This window comes from Haemorhous mexicanus, chromosome 26, assembly GCF_027477595.1.
Source record: "Haemorhous mexicanus isolate bHaeMex1 chromosome 26, bHaeMex1.pri, whole genome shotgun sequence".
In the NCBI taxonomy this organism is placed as follows: domain Eukaryota; kingdom Metazoa; phylum Chordata; class Aves; order Passeriformes; family Fringillidae; genus Haemorhous; species Haemorhous mexicanus.
Genome location: NC_082366.1, coordinates 1,577,047 through 1,595,691, shown reverse-complemented (window position 1 = coordinate 1,595,691; position 18,645 = coordinate 1,577,047). Strand labels below are relative to the sequence as shown.

General features: G+C 47.9%; 1 long non-coding RNA gene across 1 annotated transcript; it reads right to left on the bottom strand.

Moving 5' to 3' along the window:
- Window positions 1-4,605: 4,605 nt before the first annotated feature.
- Window positions 4,606-10,036, bottom strand: LOC132338556 (uncharacterized). Its single transcript, XR_009489471.1, has 3 exons — window positions 9,911-10,036; window positions 9,473-9,587; window positions 4,606-5,018 (listed from the first exon to the last, which is right to left on the bottom strand). It is a non-coding gene; the product is annotated as an uncharacterized LOC132338556 (long non-coding RNA).
- Between the last annotated feature and the right edge of the window lie 8,609 nt (window positions 10,037-18,645).

Below are 18,645 nucleotides of genomic sequence, written 5' to 3'. Positions count from 1 at the left end.
TTCACTCTTGCTTTTCCCCGTTTCCCACAGACAGTTCTCAGGGCCAGGAGCTGGATTCAACAATCCTTGTGGGCCCCTCTGACTCAGGATATTCTATGACTCTATATTTTGCTAATATGTGATAATTAAATGTTCACTTCTCTACACACTCACACACACACACACACACACAAAAAAAAAAACCCCACAAAAACCCAAAACAAACAAACAAAAAACCCCACCTTTTTTTGTTTTTTCTTTCCTTTTTCTTCCCCCCCAGCCAAAATGATTGCAGTGTACTTTAAGCTCCTGGCTGCACGAATGCAAATGCCTTCACACCTAGGAGGAGCTGATGTGGCATCTGCTGTGCAGATGTTTATCTGGCAGCAGGGAGCAATATTTCCTTTGTCCACATTACTTTCCTGAGCCCTTCCTGGTCCCAAATTGCTGACTCAAGCACTCAGTGCTCCAACATACCAATGACCCTTGCTTGGATGCTCCCTTCGAACTCCCTTGGCTGAGAGTTTGGGCTGTGTAAGCAGACCATGAGTTTTGTTGTTGGATTTTGCTTGGGGAGTGGAGATTTATGCAGCAGCAGGGACGGGGAGGGAGCTTTCCCCGCACCCTTAGAAGCACTACTTGCCCTGGAAGGAATGTGCAGAGTAGAAATTCTCTCCTCTTGCAGACTTTGAGGCTGTTCAGAAACTCTGAGGCAGCAAAAAAGGGAAAGGAGACAGCAAAGCCACGGGGGATGAGACCTCAGTCTCATCAATTCTGCATACAGGGGCTTTGTTTGAGCTTTGCTGCCTGATCAGAAGGTGAAATGTTGTCACCCTATCGATGCAAAGCAGTTGTAGGATGAGGAAAGAAGTGAGAGTTTGGATCTGTGTAGTCATTTAGGGAATGAACAGGAGCAACTGCAGCTGCCCACATGGGACAGGACACCTGGCCCCTGCCCAGACCTCCAGCACTGCAGTCTGTCCCCAGGGAAGGCTGGAAGGTGCTGACTTCCTGCTCTCTGAGAGAAGCAGTAAAACTTGCATCCACGGCAGGATCACTCCTTTCATATTCATTTTCTCTGTTTGGTTTTTTGTACACCCTGACACTTTTTATGCTGACAGTGTCTGGGCAGAAATTCCCATGGTGTGGGATGGATGAAGGACAACACCAGGCAGTGATACTGCAGAAAAACTGGGCTCAGTTCCCTTCTCTCCCTTCAGTCAGCACTTGTGGAATTTGTGTTCCAGGCTGCCACAGCACTCATTTGCCAGACCCTCTTTTTGGCATCATGGCACAGATGCTCTGTGATGGACACGTCACCCCTGGAAGTGTTCTAGGCCAGATTGGACAGTGCTTGGAGTAACCTGGTCTAGTGGAAGGTGCCCTGAGATGGTCTTTAAGGTCCCTTCCAGGCCAGTCTGTGACTCTGTGGTCACTGCCAGGCACTGGTGTGGTTTGTGCCACCACGGGACTGGCACTGGTGTGTTGGTAGCCGTACATCAAATTCTGCTCACGTGGGCTAGCTGGGAGTGGGTGGAGCTACCAGCAATAAAGAGGGGTCCAGTCCTACATGGACCTAGCCAAAAAAAGTTCCCAAGGAGCAGAGATGATCAGCTGGATGGAGCCCAGCCCATGTCAGAGAGAAGGCTGTTGCTCATCCGGGAGGAATGTGGAGATTTCCGGGCGTACGCTCGGCTGTCAGCAACCTCAGCTCAGGCTGCTCGTCCAGCCTGACCCCTGGATGATCTCTCTGAAACGAAGAAGAGGCATTAACTGCCAGATCCATGTCCTGTTCAGAGTGGGGAGCTGTTGGGAGCAGGACCTGAGTGATTTCACACCAGGAGCGTGGGGTTGGAGCAGGTCTGCAGGTGCGAGTCCAGCACGGACACTTGGGAGGGTCCCGAGGAGCCAGAGCTGTGCCGAGGGTGGGGAACATCCTCTGTGGCACAAAGAACCAGGGGCTGATCCCAGGGCTGTTGGTGAGTCTGGCTGGCCACTCCTGCTCCTGCTTCCCGCTGCTGCTGGTGCCCACTAGATGTCAGAATTGAATAAATGCAAGGGGAGGCAGCAGCTCCGTTCTCAAATTATTCCCCTTTCCCCCCTCCTTCTGATTTCTGGCCAGCTGTGTGATAAGATGACCTTTGTGCAAGGAGGGTCGGTGTGTTTGAGTGGTGAAGAGAACAGGAGATGCAGAGGAGAAATGACTGAGACAAAAACTCCTGGCCAGGTTGGAGTGCTTGTTTTGCCTGTGGCAGCCCAGAGCTTAAATTTTGCTCCAGGCACGAAGATGGTTTTACTTTTTATTCCGTGGACAGTGGAATTTTCTTTCTCCTGCATGACAGACTTATCCTTTTTGATAAAATGGCATTAAATCAGATTTCCAAGCCTTGGCTGTGCAGTGCCTTTGGTAAGAGAAAAGCTAGAGAAATAAATGTCTTGTCTCAGAGAGGGTTTGATTTCAGAGCTGAAGTCTTCTACCTGTTCCCAGCTCCCATCTCAGCCCTTATTCACGAGCTCAGCTCATTCACTGCAGCTGCTAAACTTTAGCAAGAGCATCCTAATGCCTCTTAAAGATTAGGTCTGCTAATTAATGCTTCCACAACCAGGAAGAAATCTGCTGCTGTCTGACATTCACAGCTGCCACAGTGTTTGCTCCTTTCAAACCTCCTGCTGGCTTTAAAATCCTGATTTTCCCGCCCTGTTTTTTTCCCAGGACAAATTGTTGTCTCTGTCTCATGGCACAGTGGAAATTCTCTGAAGGAAATGGAATGCCAGCACTTGGCAATAATCACATGGTGGAGGCTTCTGAGAGGGTGGTGGTGATGTGTCTGTGGGCACTGCTTGTCCCCTGTGACAAACAAGGAGTCTGGGCTGGGAAACCAGTGTTACACCTGGAAAGGGGAGCTTAAAACATGGGTCTTAACTCCTCCAAGGAAGTAAAGCTCCTGGAAGTTATCTAGGTGTTCGTTGGAGATTAAATCAGGGGGAGATTAAGCTGGGAGAAACATAGCCCAAGAAGGAAACCGGGATTTTGTGTTGGCCTCCAGAGACCAAACTGGTTTAGGACATTATTTATCTGTGAGACTTGAAGGAGGAGACCACCAGGAAAACCACAAGGCCTGGCAGGATCCCAGGGATTACAGGCCTTGATTAACGAGAGTTTAAAAAGAATCTTATGTGCTTGTGGAGAAGGAATATTTTTTTCTGAGCAGAGGGAAGGTGATGCTGCTGGCTGAGCCTCCTGATCTGGAATGAATAATGGAGAAGAAAAAAACCCCAGCATCCCAAATGGGAGGCTGTGGATTTAAAGAGTGAAGGAAACCCCATAATCACATGAAGAAGAGGTTCTGTGCAGAAGAATAGGGGCCGGAAACGTTTCAGCCTAGGGCTACATGCCACATGTGGGTTACTGGGATAGACTTGTTGAAATTTTCAGGTTGGAAAAGACCTTTGAAATCATCAAGTCCAGCTGTCAACCTAAAGATGGGGCAGCAAAACCCCAACAACTTTTTCTGTGCGTGTTTCAAAGGTCTTTAATTTCCTTTTGTGTTTGAATACTGCAGGCAGTCTTGTTCAAGGGTGAGAAATCTCCATTAGGCAGGCTTGCCAGGGGCTTTGGGAGCAGATAGATTGGATAAAAAAGACAAAACAGAAAACCCTGGGGTGGTCTCTAATGCAGGGCCTGCTAAGGAATATTTTTATACCTCTCCTGCTTAGTGGAATGTTCTTCCAGGGTATTTTGAACAAAGAAGTTCTGACTACAGGTAATGCTAGAACTGATTGCAAAAGCCTTCGAGTTGTTTGGTTTTCTTAAGCTGGTGTTTTATTAATTGCCAGCTTTTTATCCTCTTGGAGAGAACAGAAAAAAACCCCAGTTGTCCATGCAATTTTTTCCAGCTTCTTGAGCTCTTTTAAAGCATTCACAAGTCCTGCTGGTGAGTTTTCTGGAACAGGCCCCACACCACCTTTCCTAGCAGAGGGAAAGTGACTCAAATACATGAGGTTTATGCAACAAGAAAGACACACACCCCTTTTAAAGGGTTGGAGCAGCGGATCTGTGCATCTGCAATGTGTTCAGTGAACCAAAACACAGCTTTTTGTCCTAAAAGCTTACATGCCAAAGTTTGAAAATACACCCCTTGAAGTGGAGGTGTCTGAGGAAGGACCAAGAGGGAGGGGTTGGGTGCTCTTTGGAGAGGGTCAGAGATTTCAGTTCACTGAGAGAGGATGGAACCAAAGCCTGGAGCTGAAATAACAGGCCCTGGTTTTCTGCCAGGATTGTATGACTGTATCTTTCTTTAAAATGACTGTTCATTGTGGCTATTTCATCACGAAATGACTCTGTAGTTCCTCTCTGCTGTTGGGCAAGAGGCCGTGTCCTGACACTTCTGCATTTCTCTCTGGCTGAAACAACTCTGCATGAAGCTGCCAGCAATCCAGTTCCCCTAAAAACTCCTATTTTTGAAGAGAACTTGCTGTTTATTGGAAACATTTCCTGATGCCACGGTGAGCAGGAGCAGAGATTCTCAGCGTGGCGCTTGTGCCTGCCTTCCACTGACATTTGCATTGTGGGCTCTGCTGGAGAAGAGCAGCTCAGCTGGGAGCAGAGGGCTGGAATTCCACAGAGATGTGCTTGGAGGCTGGAGCCTGCCAGGGTTTGAATGTGAATGCTGCTGGTGCAGGAGGCTGCCCCTGTTCTGCACTCACAGCCATGCTCTGATCCTGCAGGGCTCCAGAACACGAGAACCTGGTTTGTGGGAGCTGGGTGGGATCTTTGGAATCTGACCCTCTGAGCAATCAGAGAAACTGCAAGGCTCAAGTCTGGGGTTTAAAACTCTCTCTTTTTCTTTACTTGATGCCAGGGCTGTTCATTCTGTGGGACCTGGTGTGGGTGGTTTTCCTCCCATCCCCAAGCATTCCCAGAGCTGCCACCCTTGGCACAGCCCGGTGGAAGGAGCTGGGCTGGTTTCACCACGAAGCTCCCAGAGCCAAGGGCCAGTTTGCCAGAAGTTCCTCCTGCTTGTGCCTCCCCTTTGCTCCTAGAGAGAAGGAGAAACAGAAGAGATCTGTGTTTACATGGAAGAGATGCTTTTCAGCTCTCAGCTAAGGGGAGACATTTCTGCCCATATGTGAGATTTGCCAAGAGTGGGAAATTCACTGCTTAGCAGCCCATGACATATGGCAGAGCTCAGGAAAGGCTCAGCTGAAGGTCCTGTGAGCACTTTGCCTTGTCCTTCCTTGCATGTCTCATCTCTTCCCCACTGGGAGAGCAGAGAGTGATGTGACTGCTGTGCCAAAACCACACCTCCCCATCTCCTAAAGTGTTAAAAATTGTGGCAACAGCTTCGTTCCAGAGCTGGTAAATGATGTTCTGAATGGCTGAGCCCAGCCTGGGCCAGAACTCCACGCCAGGCTTCCTTGCACTAATCCCAATTAATGTCACCACAGGACATGCTGCTGCGTGGGGGCACACAGCGCAAATGTTCTGCCCTGATCACAGACCTGCAGGCACTTGCTAGCATGGAGTGCTGCCCACTTTGAGGTTACTTCCTCGTTTGAGTCCACTTTTAGAGGAGAATTAAACAAGTCAGCCACCATCTGGCTCCAAGGCACTGATTTTAGCACACAACAATCCCAAAAAGTCTGTCTTCCCCTCGTTTCTCCCCCCCATCCTGCTCTTTGCTGATCAGGGACAGCCAGTTCAAGTGTGCGAGGGGAACACGAGCTGGGAACATGAAAGGCAGGGAGACAAGGCAGCTCTGAAACTAGGTTAGAGATGAAACGAGCCTGAAATTTGGCAGCTGCAGGCAAGGCTGGGTGGCCCAAGGGAAATGGCTGAAAATGATTGATGAGATAAATGATTAATGAAATAGTGAGGTTAGCCCAGCGCGGGGCTGTTTCTGTTTGGATCAAGCCAAAGACACAAGCCAAGAGGAGCTGGCTGGGTGTGAGGGATGCAGAGGAACAAGTGCAAGGGCAGCATCTCCCAGAAGGCAAGGAGATCACTCAAGTCAGCCTCATGTCGGCTTTATTGCACTCCCTGGGGTCTAAAATATGCCCCCCTGTTTGGAGGGTTGACTCATCATTTGGTACAGGATTTGCCATCTGCACAGCTCTCTCTCTGTTCTCAAATAGAAAGAATTTCATTTGAATCTCATTTTAGACATTGGTTTTTCTCTTACCTTCCCTGCCATCCACTGAACACCTGGGCAGAGCAGTTTTTGTTTGGTTTTTTTGGTTTTTTTTTTTTTGTGTATCAGGAATTTTGTGTCTCCTGGGCTTCCAGGGGCTGTTGATATGGGGATAGTAATAACCTTGGGGTGGGAGGTGTGTGTTCAGGTCCCATTCTGCTTTTTCCTGGCAGATATTTCTTTCAGGACAGCAGGATGTTCCAATAACAGCTAATCTGTCACACTGATAGCTGTGTCAGTGGAGTCTAAATAAGAGATCGCTGTGTGTTTACCCCCTCCTCCCACCAACTCCTTGGAAGATTTTGGAACCAGGGGAGGGCTTGTGGGAACTGGTTGCATCTGCTGCTAGATTAATAGAGTCAGCCCTTGGAATGACACAACCATGCCCTGGAGGGTTTGGGGTTCTTTGCCAGCTCAGAAGACAAATGCATCATTGTGTGATTCCGTGTGATCCCTGTTGCTCAGACCCCAATGTGCTTGCAGCACACAGCAGTGCCAGCCCAACCTGTCCATTAGGAGGTGGCTTGAAGAACTTTCCTCTCTGGACCCATCAGATGAACCTTTTTCTTTCCACAATGCAGGCACAGGTGTTGGCTTTCCATGGCCTAACAAGTGGCTATGCCCTCCAAAATAAAACACCAAGATTAGTGTGGGAAATAGTAAAGGTGAGAAGATTTTCAGAAGGCTGTAAAAGCAGGCCTTAGAAATAGAGAGAGCAGAGAAACTTAGAACTAGCTGCAGCTGCAAAGTCTGAAAGCAGAAAAAGTTGCAATGGTATAGCAAAGAAAGACATTAAATAATAGCTTGAGTTTTAGGCTTAGCTGAGATTGACCTTAAAACTGCAGGAAAATATACTTAGCAAGATAGTAGAAGGTTTTAAGCTTAATAATGGAGCATTGTGTGTTGTTAATAGAAAGAAGACAAGCAAGCATTGTGTGAAGTATGTATACTTTTAGTAATTAGCTAGAACAATTGTCTGTAAGCTTTAACAATTGGCTAGAAAGTTTTTAAAGTGATTTCTAACAAAGAAATCTTTGGCTGCTGCTGGCTGTACGTGAGCTTTGCCATCTTCCCATTGTCTCAACCACGTGATGAGGCTGATGCTGCAAATAAAGCTCAAAGAACATACCCCAGCAGTCCTGTCCTGTTCGTTAGGAAAAAATAATCATGCCAACACAATTAGAGTGAAAGCTGCACCCAGGAGATGCTGTTTCTCCCAAAAATTACAGCATCTCCTGGTTATTCAATGCCAGCTGGCTGGGCAGGCTGGAGACTAAGTCTGGATGTGCACGTATCCATGTGTGTGTATTTATAGATATAAAAGTTTCTTCAATATCTACAGGATTTTCTTCTCCCCCTGCACTCTGCAGTTCTTCAGCTGTTGTTGATTAGGAGGATGTTGATGTATAGAAGCCATACAGCACAGAAATGCCATATTTCTTCACCTCTCCCTTTCCCTGAGTGACTGCTTTGAGAATCCTGGAAGCTGAGCTGATATTCTGAGTAACACCAGTCTGGGCTCTGTTCCTGCTTTTCCTGCTGCTAAATGGAGTCAGGGAGCTGCACAGGGAAAACCAGCTCTGTGTCAAGGTCATTCATTTCCCCAAGGGCAATAAAATGCCACGAGGACTGAAGAGTTGGATTTTTAAGCAGTTCTGAATTTAGCCCTGTAACTATGTTGGTTACTTGCTAGGCTGGATGCAGGCTCTGGAATGACTTGGAGAAAGGTTAAGGGGGAAAAAAATCCAACGTATTTCTATGTTTTGGTCATTCTTTGCAGCTTCTTGGCAACATTAAAACCATGTTTTGGGGAGTGTGTGCTCTCTCAAGGCTGGGGTGGAGCCCTTGGGCTGGGTGCCACCACCCTTTGGTGGCTTTCAGGTGCTTGGCAGTCCTCTGAGCCCAAGGTCATCAGCCAGTGGGTTTGGCTGACCTTCTGCAAGGCCTTGACATCAGGAGATGAGGAGCTCTCAGGAAACCACAGGAGCCATCCTTTGCCTCTCTCCTGCTGACAGCAAGGCTGTTGGGTGGCTCCTCTTGGGACTCCTGGGAACCATCACCCATCATAATTTGGCTTTGCCACGTGCTTGGGCTCTGTGATGGTTAAATGCCAGCGTGGCACAGCAGCTGTGCCTCTTTTTGGCTGAACATCAAGAGGCAGGCATCCAAATGTCAGGTTTTTGGGGTGGTTTTTTCCCTTCCTTTCTATGCCATCTAAATCTTTTTTAAATGAAAGGATTAAAACATGAAAGCATAAATGGGATCTCTGTGTGATCGCTGCGTGCTCTCCTTGAGGCTGCAGAGTTGTGTGAGCCCAGGAAAACCAGACCTTGCAGACTTTCCTTGGCTGCAGAGGTGGCCCCTGCTGAAATAACCAAAGATTTTTTCTCCAGCTGAAGCCTCCAGGGCATGGAACACTACCAAGGGTCATGTTGGCAAAACCAGCCCCTAACACTGGATTGCTGCTGAGCTGGAAGGGAAGCCTTTGAGAATAAAGATCTCTAAGATGTGTCATCCTCATGAGATGGAGAAAAAAGAGCTGCACAAGAGCCAGGTGCTCTGGTCTCTTCTGGATTGGGACTGGTTGAGATTTTGTGCTGCAAGGAATTAATTTTTCTCGTTTTCATAGAAACATAAAATGGCTTGTGTTGAAAAGGACCTTGAAGAATATCCAATTCAGAGACACCTTCCACTATCCTGGGAGGCTCCAAGCCCCATCCAGCCTCTCCTTGGACACTTGCAGGGATCTAGGGGCAGGCACAGCTTCTCTGGGCACCCAGTGCCAGGGCCTGCCCACCCTTCCAGGGAGGAGCTCCTTCCTAATATCAAATCTAAACCTTCTTTGTGTAAGTCTAAAGCCATTCCCCCTTGTCCTGGTACTCCAGGCCCTTATAAAAAGTCTCTCTCTGTCCTTCTTGCAGGTTCCCTTCAGGCACTGAAAGGCTGCAACTTCATCATCCCAGAGCTTTTTCTCCTCCAGGTGAACCCCCCCCAGCTCTCCCAGTCTCTCTCCAGAGCAGAGGGCTCCATCCCTCAGAACATCCCTGCGGACTCTCTCCAGCAGCTCCATGTCCTTCCTGTGCCAACAGCCCCAGAGCTCAGCACTCAAGGTGAGGTCTCACTGCTTTCCTGTAAGGTCTTGGGAGCTGAAAAGCCTCGGGAGAAATGCCACAGCCTCATTCCTCACCCTCAGACTGCTCTGCAGCCATTCTCTGGCTTCTGCAAGGGCACATCTTGCAGGCCCCCTGGGATGCTGGGAATACAGAGGGTAACTCTCAGCTCTTGCCATGCTCTTTTCCCACCTGTCCTCCTTCCCTTCTGCTGGATGTGACACACAGTTCTCAGGGTGTTGGGAATCCTGACAGTTGCTGAAGTCTCTTTCAGAAGCCAGGTTGTATTTGTGATGATTTGAGGTTCCTTTGAGTCAAGTGGAGGAGAAGAAACAAATCATTAAAAAAAAAAAAAAAAGATGGGCCAAAAGAAGAAAACAGTGCAGAACAAGATGGAAGGCTGAAAGAGATTGAGAGGGTGGTTTCATCAGCTGCTTGCTCTCACAGTAACCATATACTTTTTTATTAAAAAAAACCCCAAAGAGCAAAAACAAAAAACCCAAAAACAAACAAACAAACAAAAAAACCCCAAAACCCAAACCAAACCAAAAAACCAAAAACAAAGAAACAAACAAAAAACTCCAAACCAACTCCAAAAAATCCCACAAAAACCTCCACTTTTCCAAGTACCTTCATGCTGCACCTTGTCTGCTCTTGGTGTGAGTGGAAGGCAGTGCTTGATGCTCCTCTGCAAGTGGCAGCCAGTTTGCTGCAGGCACATTCCCAGGTAAAGGCATTGTGCAAATGTCAGAGGAGTGTCTCCAGACTTGAAAAATCAGCTGTCATTGCTTTCACCTTAATGTGAAATGAGATCCAAGGGGTGGGGAGAGGATAGGACAGCCAAAAACTGAACTCCAAGCCAAATTAGGTCTGCCTGTGAAAGCAGTTTTCTGTTCCAGAGGTCTCTCTCTCTCCACATGGGGTGGGCTGGCCTTGGGCAGCTGCCAGATGCCCTCCTGGATGCTCTCTCCCTGCTCCTCCTTGGCAGGACAGAGGGAGAAAATAAAGTGGAAAATCTCCTGAATCAAGACAAAGGCAGGGAGATCATTCATCAGTTACTGTCATGAGCAAAACAGACTTGCCTTGGGAGAAATTAATTTAATTTATTGCTAAAATTTGTGCAGCCTGGAGAGGAGGAGACTGGAGGGAGATCTGAGAGCAGAATTCAACTTCCTCTCAAAGGACAGCTCCAATCTCTGTTCTCTGTGACAGGGACAGCACCTGAGGGAATGGCTGGAGCTGTGTCAGGGGAAGGTCAGATGGGAGATCAGGAAATGGTTCTTCCCTCAGAGGGTACTGGGCACTGCCCAGGCTCCCCAGGGAATGGGCAGAGGCCCAGGCTGACAGAGCCCAAGGAACATTTGAACAATGCCCTCAGGGATGGACAGGATGGGGTTGTTGGGTTGTCTTGGCAGGGCCAGGGGTTGGACTCTGTGGTCCTTGCAGGTCCCTTTCCAAGCCACATGATTCTATGATTAACATAGATTTGGATGGTGAAAAACAAAGCCAAAAATTAAACCGACACTTTCTCTCCAACCCTCTTTGCCCAAGCTGGGCTTTGCTCCGTCATTCCCAGCTCTTCTGTCCCTGTCCCATGAGGGACTGGGAATGTTTGCAGTCAGCCCATAACATCTGTCCTCTGCCATTCCTCCTTTTCCCCACTTTTCCCCAAGAAGTACTGGGCAGAGGCAACAGAGCAGCTACAGCAGTGGATGACATGGGCCAAGACATCCAAAATCTGGGCTCTGGGCACATGGATTTATCCTTGGGGCTTTCCTTTCTAAGTCCAGTGCTAGAAACAGCACTGACCTTGTCTTGTGAAATATTTGGGGTTCAGTTGATGCCTGTGCTACTTGAGGGTATAATGAGATTGCAAAGTTATCTCAAATTCCCACTTCCCTGTTTGTCCTGGCCTTGCAAGTGTAGTGTTTAATAAATCCTTTACAATGCTGAGCATTAAAGGCTGCTTAATAGCTTGTCACTTCAGGTTTGTGTTATTTCAGCATTTGCATAAGTGCATTCATGATTTTGGCACTTCACTGTGGTATTTGCTGGGTCCCCAGGATGAAGGAGGAATTGAGAATCTGACTCCATGTTCTTAGAAGGCTAATTTATTATTTTATCTACTGATATTATATTAAAGAATTCTATACTAAAACTATACTAAAGACTAGAGAAAGGACACAGACAGAAGGTTACAAAGAATGATAATGAAAACTCACGACTGCTTCCAGAGTCCTGACACAGCTGGCTGTGATTGGTCATTAAGTCAAAACAATTCACATGAAACCAATCAAACATTCCCCTGTTGGATAAACAATCTCCAGACCACATTCCAAAGCAGCAAAACAGAGAGAAGCCATCAGATAATTGTTGTTTTCATTTTTTCTCTGAGGCTTCTCAGCTTCCCAGGAGAAGAAATCCTGGTGAAGGGATTTTTCAGAAAACATGACAGTGACACTTCACTCCAAGCCACCACGGACATTTGAACTCCTTGGCTCTCCCAGCAAGAGGAAGCAGGGCTGGGGGAAGATCACAAGGGCTGGCTTTCCTCTGGGGTGGGCAGGAATGTTCTGGCAAAAATAAGCAGCTTCCAGTTGAGCCAGCCTAGAGCATCTGAAGTCTGTGGTCCTCCCACTTCTCTTTTTCTCTGGCAGCTACTCCAGCAGCGGCAGCTGCTTCCTCAGCCCAGGCAGCTGAGCTCTTCTTCCAGAACAGAGAAGCCTGGGCCCAACTCATCATCTCTGCTAAATGCCCCCTCGTCACGTCACTGTGAGCTGAGCTGGATGCCTCATTGAGGAAAACCCCCAAATCCCTGGAAGCTGCCAGGACTTCAGCTGGATATCTGGAGGAAAGAACCTTTCTACCCTTCTCCTGGTTTTGTTTTCCCCTGTGAGCCATCACTTTTTTCTTGGGGAAATGTGTTTTGAGTGCCCAGCCTGCAATGTGTTCCATGTGGACCCAGCTTTTTGTTTAGAAGTTTTTTCTTGGCTACACCAGCCAGAACTGGCTGAGGTTCCTTTTCCAAGAGACTGGTAAATAAGCAGGGTAACCAGGGCTGTGTAGCTGGGCTCCAGAAGAAGCTGAACTCCAAACGCTGAGGCAGGAGCAGCTCACAGAGCTCCAGATGCTCCTGCCTGCTGAAAGATGATGGAATGTCTGTTGAGCTCCTGGTTATATAGAAATTGTCACCAGTAACTGCCCTGAAATGGTCTCTGTAATCCAGCTTCTGAATCCTTGAGGACTTCTTCCCCAGGCCCCTGACTAACTGGCCATGATCTTTACAATTGTAAATAATGCTCTGTTTCCCCTTGTCATTGTCATCTCTTCTTACCCTGCACTGCTAGTGATGTGTCAGGCCTCATCTGGATTGTTCTAAAATCCACATTAAGCATTTTTATTTGGTCTATCAGTGTTAATATGTAGGTATTTTTCTTCTATGAGGGAAATCCCTTCAACTCTTCCAGTTCCTGGCTTATTTCTAGGAAGCAGCCAAACATCATTGATAGAGCCCATTTGCAGTCTTGTTCTCTGATATTTCCCCCACCTTTGTAAAACCTTTCTGAGAGCTCTTTTAAAACTGCTGCTTTTATTTTTGGAGACCCTCTGCTTGAATATTGGACTTCAAAATATCTGACTGTTGAGCCAATACCAGATCCAACACTCCACAAGTTTCCGGTGATTTGCTTTTTGTCACATGGGAAATTGACACTTCCACTTGGCAGGAGCTGTGGGGAAGGAGATTTCTTAGGATTTCAGTAGGAAAATGCTCTCTGATAATGCATAAGGAGGATGGGAACAGCTGCTGTGAGTTGGCAGTGCCCCTGGAGGCTCCTGGAGTTCAGAGAGTGAGGGCAGAGCGAGACAAGGGAAGGTGAAGCCAGCAGCTGTGGAGGATGAGAACAAGCTCAGAATACCCTTTAGTCACAGCCTGTAGTGGTGCCAAGTGTAAATGTGAGCTCTCCATATCACTGGCATCCAGATACAAAGCAGAAAGGAGGGAGCTGATGAGATGCTGGAGTTAATGGGTCGTGCAGGAATGCCATAGTGGTGAATCCAGGGCAGCTCACGGGGCAGGGCTGGGAATTGAAGTGAGCTGGGATTTCAGGAGCTGCTCCTCCCCGAGGTTTTGAGCGTGGTCACAAAGCCATTGCTGCATTCGAGGGGCTTGGGGTGTGTGTCCTATCCTGCCTGTGCCTGTTTGCTGCTGCTTGTGTTCCCCGATTTTAAATTATTCAGGCAGAACGGGATGGCAGCTTGTTGAACCAGGAACCTGTTAGAGAGCAGGATCTGTGTGTGGAAGAGGCAGAGGGCTGCTCGAGCTGTGGGAGCTCCTTAAATGAGCTTTGTTCCTAACCTTGATATGAAGACGGGGTGGAAAAGTGGAAGTCCAAGTGTGGCCACATCCTTGGCCCAGCCTTTTCCCATTTGGAACAGCCCTGCTGCAGTGCTGGCACTCCTGCACGTCCAGAAAGGGCTCCATTTCCTTACCCTGAGAATGACTTCAGCAGACACTAAAATTCACCCCATGGCGCAGAAACTTGAGAAGTGAATGAGCTTAAAGGTGTGTATTTTAACCTGCCCTGTGCTCATCAGGGTGAAAAGCTGAACATTCTCTGCATGGAAGTGGGAAATTTGTTGATTGCCAGAGTCAGGAGCAGAGAAGAAGAAGCTCTCTCCCCCTCATCCTTCTGTAGCCGTCGATGACAGACTGTAAGTGTCACAGTGTGAGTGTTGGCACCTTCCACCAGGGCTGCTGGGGAGCCACATTTTCCAGCATTTAGCTCTTGTGTGACATGTGAGAGGAGAAGGGCTTTGCTGTGCTGGCAGCAGGAGCTGGGCCCTGCGGAGGGAGGGGGTCTCCACCCTTCAGCAGGAGCAGCTGACCTTGGTGGCACAAGGGGGTGGGATGTGGCTCTGGAAAAGTGCCACTTGGTGAGGGTGGCAGATGGCACAGAGCATCAGGTGCTGGTCTCCTGCCTCACAGTGACAGCTTTTCCTATTCCTGGCCCTCTCACAGCAAATGTGGGCAGCAATGGATGATCTTGGGGCTGACCTATTGCACCACCAAGAAGGTTCCTGCAGTAGCTGATCCTTCACAGTGTTCACAGTCTGTTTAAATGGTGTTTGTGTCTCAGATTTTTGGGGGTGGATGGTGATGCTGCTGGAGATCACGGAATCATTCAGCTTGGAGAAGACCTTTGAAGTCCAACCACAAATGGTGTGACTTCAGCAAAGAGCTGGGACAGAGCGGGGCTGGATGCCAGAATTCCACTGGAGTTATCAAGCAGTCAGGTTGTCTGCCTTCAGCAACCTTCAGGATTATTTTTTGGCCCCAAGAATAATTTTTATCTTGTACTATGAATCAGCTGTGTCCTTAAAAAAGCAAGCAAAGCCACAAAATCTGACTCATTGCTCTTTGCCTTCAGGCAAACCCTGGTGAGGCCAACACAAGTTTGGGGCAAAACATCACTCGGGTCTACCAGTCCCTCTACACACTCCAGCTGGGAAGAAGGGGACACTGCTCCTATCCAGGGCTTCCTGCCTTCCTGGCAGGAACCTTTCTGTGAAGTGTTGAGATCATTTAGAATGTGACCATGCATACATAAGCTTCTGGCAATTCCTGTTTTACCCTTTAATGAGCTTGGTTCCCAGGAGTGTTTCTTCCATCCAGTCATGCACCAGTTTAAACTGACCTCTGCAAACCCCAGACTTGGTTCCCTGTACGGCACAGAATCACAGGATAATTTAGGTTGGAGATGACCTCCAAGACCACCAAGTCCAGCCTTGGTACCATGCAAGAAGAGCTATGACTTTTAAATGTAAATCAATGATGATGTGGTGGTGGTAGAGATGGAGTCCCAGACCTGTTTGGGTTGGAAGGAACCTTAAGGATCATCTGGTTCCAACCCCCTGCCATGGGCAGGGAATGTTTGAGGTTAATTCCCATGGGCAAACCCCACACCATGCCCTGCAGGCATTCCTGGCTCCTGTCTGTGAGGAATGAGTCAAGCCAAGCTCCAGGACCTGTCATTACTCGTGCCACTGAGGAGTGACTGTCAAATGTCCTGTCACACCTACAGTCCCAATCCCACTTCAGCTTTTGGAAAGCAAACAGCTTTGTGTCACATGTAAACTCTATTTTGGGTACGTGACTCCTGCTGGTTTTCCAGTAACTTGCAAAGAAAAAAGTGGAAAAAAACTTCCCTGAAGTTTCACACATTAAACTTCCCTGAAGTTTTACACATTAAACTTGACCCGGAGTTCCAAATTCAGGACCAGCTTTGCTGCCTGTCCCTGCTCAGCCAAGGTGATAAAAATGCCTTTGGAGGAAGGTTTTGAAAGCTCTCTTTGCAGCAGTAATTGTGGGAACTTGGATTCTGCAGAAGCTGAGCAGCCTGAGATGAGTCTTGAAATCACCTTTGGTATGGTTTGCAGCAGATTTCTGAGAGACACCGTGAAGGAAGGAGCAAAACTCAGCATCCCTGGCACTCTGGGTGTCCCTTTAAATTATTTACCACCAAAATGATATTGTCTCATGGGCACCCCAAGGCCAGGCTGGATGGGTCTTGGAGCAACCTGGTCTAGTTGAAGCTGTCCCTGCCCATGGCAGGGTGGAACAAGAAGAGCTTTAATGTCCTTTCCAACCCAATCCATTCTGGGATTCTGGATTCCATGACTTGGGATGAGACTAATGTGGCCACCCCCTGTGTGCACCTGGAGAGTGACCCCCCACAACCCATGGAGCTGGAGGTGCTTTTCCACTTGCCAAATCCCTCTTTAATGCTCTGCCTCGCCACTCAAATTAGAGCTTTATATTAAGCACACCACTTATTAATTAGCAACAATAACCATTGCCTTGTAAGATAATTATTTTGCCTAATAACAAAACACTTGCCAGGAAGACTCCACTTTTCCAGCAGCTCCAGCTTGCCCCTGGCTTTCCTGCTGCTTCCTTTCAAAGCTGACAGCTCTCAGTGTCTTTGGAGAGGCTTTTCCTAGGCAGGGTTGTTGTCACACTGCTCCAGTGATTGCTTTTCTGAGCTACCACAACTCAAACTGCTCCCCAAAGGCTTTCCTCTTCATGCAGCTTACACGCACCCTGTAGCTGTGGGGTATTTCAAATATGCATAAGCTATTGCTGTATTTCTGGGCTATTTATTTCCTACTCAACTGCCTGGTTTGTGATGGATTTTGTTTTTCTTTGTTTTCTCTCTAAATCTTTCTTTTTTACTTTTAAATTTATTTGGAGGGTTTTTATTTTATTTGGAGATAAATTCTCGTTGGGAAGTGCAAGTGGAGAGCAGAGCTGAATTTCAATTCTGGCTTGATACGTGGGCTCGGATTGTCTAACCTGGCTGGGCTTGAGGCTGTGTCAACAGATTGAAAAGTACTAATTGAGACCTCTGTACTTAGAAAAATGTATCCTGGGACATTTTCCAGGATGTTTTAACAGCAATGCACCTTGAAGGAATAACTACAAGACATCCTAGATTGAAAATAAGAGGTAAAACCTTTGTTATCTTACCCAAGCAGCAACTGGGAGTGTTGCTGAGGGTTGGTAGCTCAGCTCTGGCCCTGCCTGTGCTGCCTCCCACCTGCTGGTACTTCTGCTGAGGTTTCCTCCAAGGCCAGAAGATGCCAAGTGGGCATTTTTAGCTTCTTCATTGAACCCCTAGGAAGAGGATTTTTAAAAATTTGTATTTTAATTTGCACGTTTTCTGTGTCTTCCAGCACCAGAGCTCACACTGGGGGAATTGAAATGCAATCTCAGAGCTCTGTGCAGGGGCTGGAGCTGCCTGGGACATCTGTTAGTGCCATGGGCAGGCTCTGGAGCAGACAGGGCTGCTGACAGCAGACAGGAGAAGATCTGTCTGGACAGTGCTAATCACAGTCTCTGCCAGGCTGGCTCTGGGAGCCAGGCACAGATGGCTGCACTGCCTCCCTCCAAGTCCTTGTAGCTCACTGGTATTTTGTGAATTTATCTCGTTTTAGCACATTTTATGGCTTGTGCTCTCACCAGGCAGGGGCTGCTGGAGTTTTCCTCTGCAGTGACACCACGCTGGCTGCTCAGATTGGAGTCCTGCCATGCTGGGACAGCATTTGTTTCTCGGTGTTACCAAAAATTTGGTAAAACCAGTGGCCAGCATCTCCTGCTGTTTAAATGGCTTTTACCTGAAGGGGTTAACAGGAGAAAGATCACTCTAGACTTGAGTAATATTTCTGTATCTCCTGTCATCCCAATCAAAAGATCACTGGGAACTTGATTAGGAGGAAATGTAATGCAGATCATTGATGAAAATACCCTCTAACTGCTTTGCATCTGGAAATGATCTGAGAAATACCATTGTTCACCGACAGCTGATTAACAGAAACTCTTCACGTAGTCATTAACATACCTGGCTGAGGCCTCTCTAATTACCAGCTGAGTTAATGCTTTCACCAGGGTGACAAAGGGGACAAGTCAGACCTCATTTCCAGGGGCTCTGGTAACAGAAATGGAGTCCTGAAGGTCACCCCGCAGTGTTGAGGATGTTGCTCTCACCTCAGCTGGGCACTTCGAGCTTCCCTGCTGCTAAGACCCAAAGTGGACTGTGAAGATCTCAGCTCCTGCACAACTCCCACATCTTTGTTCCTCAGGTTTATTTTAATTGCTGGGGGGAACACCTAATGTCCTTCATTACTTCCCTGAAGGAAGCAGAGTATTTTACTGGGAGAACATCTCATGTCCTTCATTACTTCCCTGGTGGAAGGGAAATAATTGTGTGTTTTAGCCCAACAGCTGCCCTTTGAACATGCAGAAACGTGGAATCCCCGGCTGGTTTGGTTTAGGAGGGGCCTTGAAGAGCACCTAGTTCCAAAAAGCACAGACAAATCAGTTGTTGATCCCTGTGTGCTGAGTGATGGATACTGGGGGAAGTTGTGTCTGTGCAGGGGCTCCCAGGGAAGGTCCCAGGGAAGGTCCCAGCTGCTTCCAGTGGACTCTTCAGGAGGCAGACCTGGGCCCATCAGCCACAGGTGGGGCAATTCTGCAAAAATGGTGTTTAAGGAAGGCAAAGACTGCAGGGAGTAGTAGGGGGAGAGTTCCTGTTAGTGAAAGAGTGGTAGTGCAGAGTTTGTTGGGCTGGAAGGCTCAGTTCAAACCCAGTTCCTCCAGGAGCAGGGCTGTTTCTGCCTGTTCATAAAGGTGCTGTTCTGTGGAGGATGATCCTCTTCCTCACCTCCAAAACACTGCTCTGCCTTTGCCAAGATAGGCCTCTGTGTGTGCATGTAAAATGAAATTAAGTAGAGAGGCTCTGCTTGCTGATTAAAATCAGTGTCTCTAAATAATTGTAATGTTAAGTGCTGCCTGTGCCCTGCAGAGC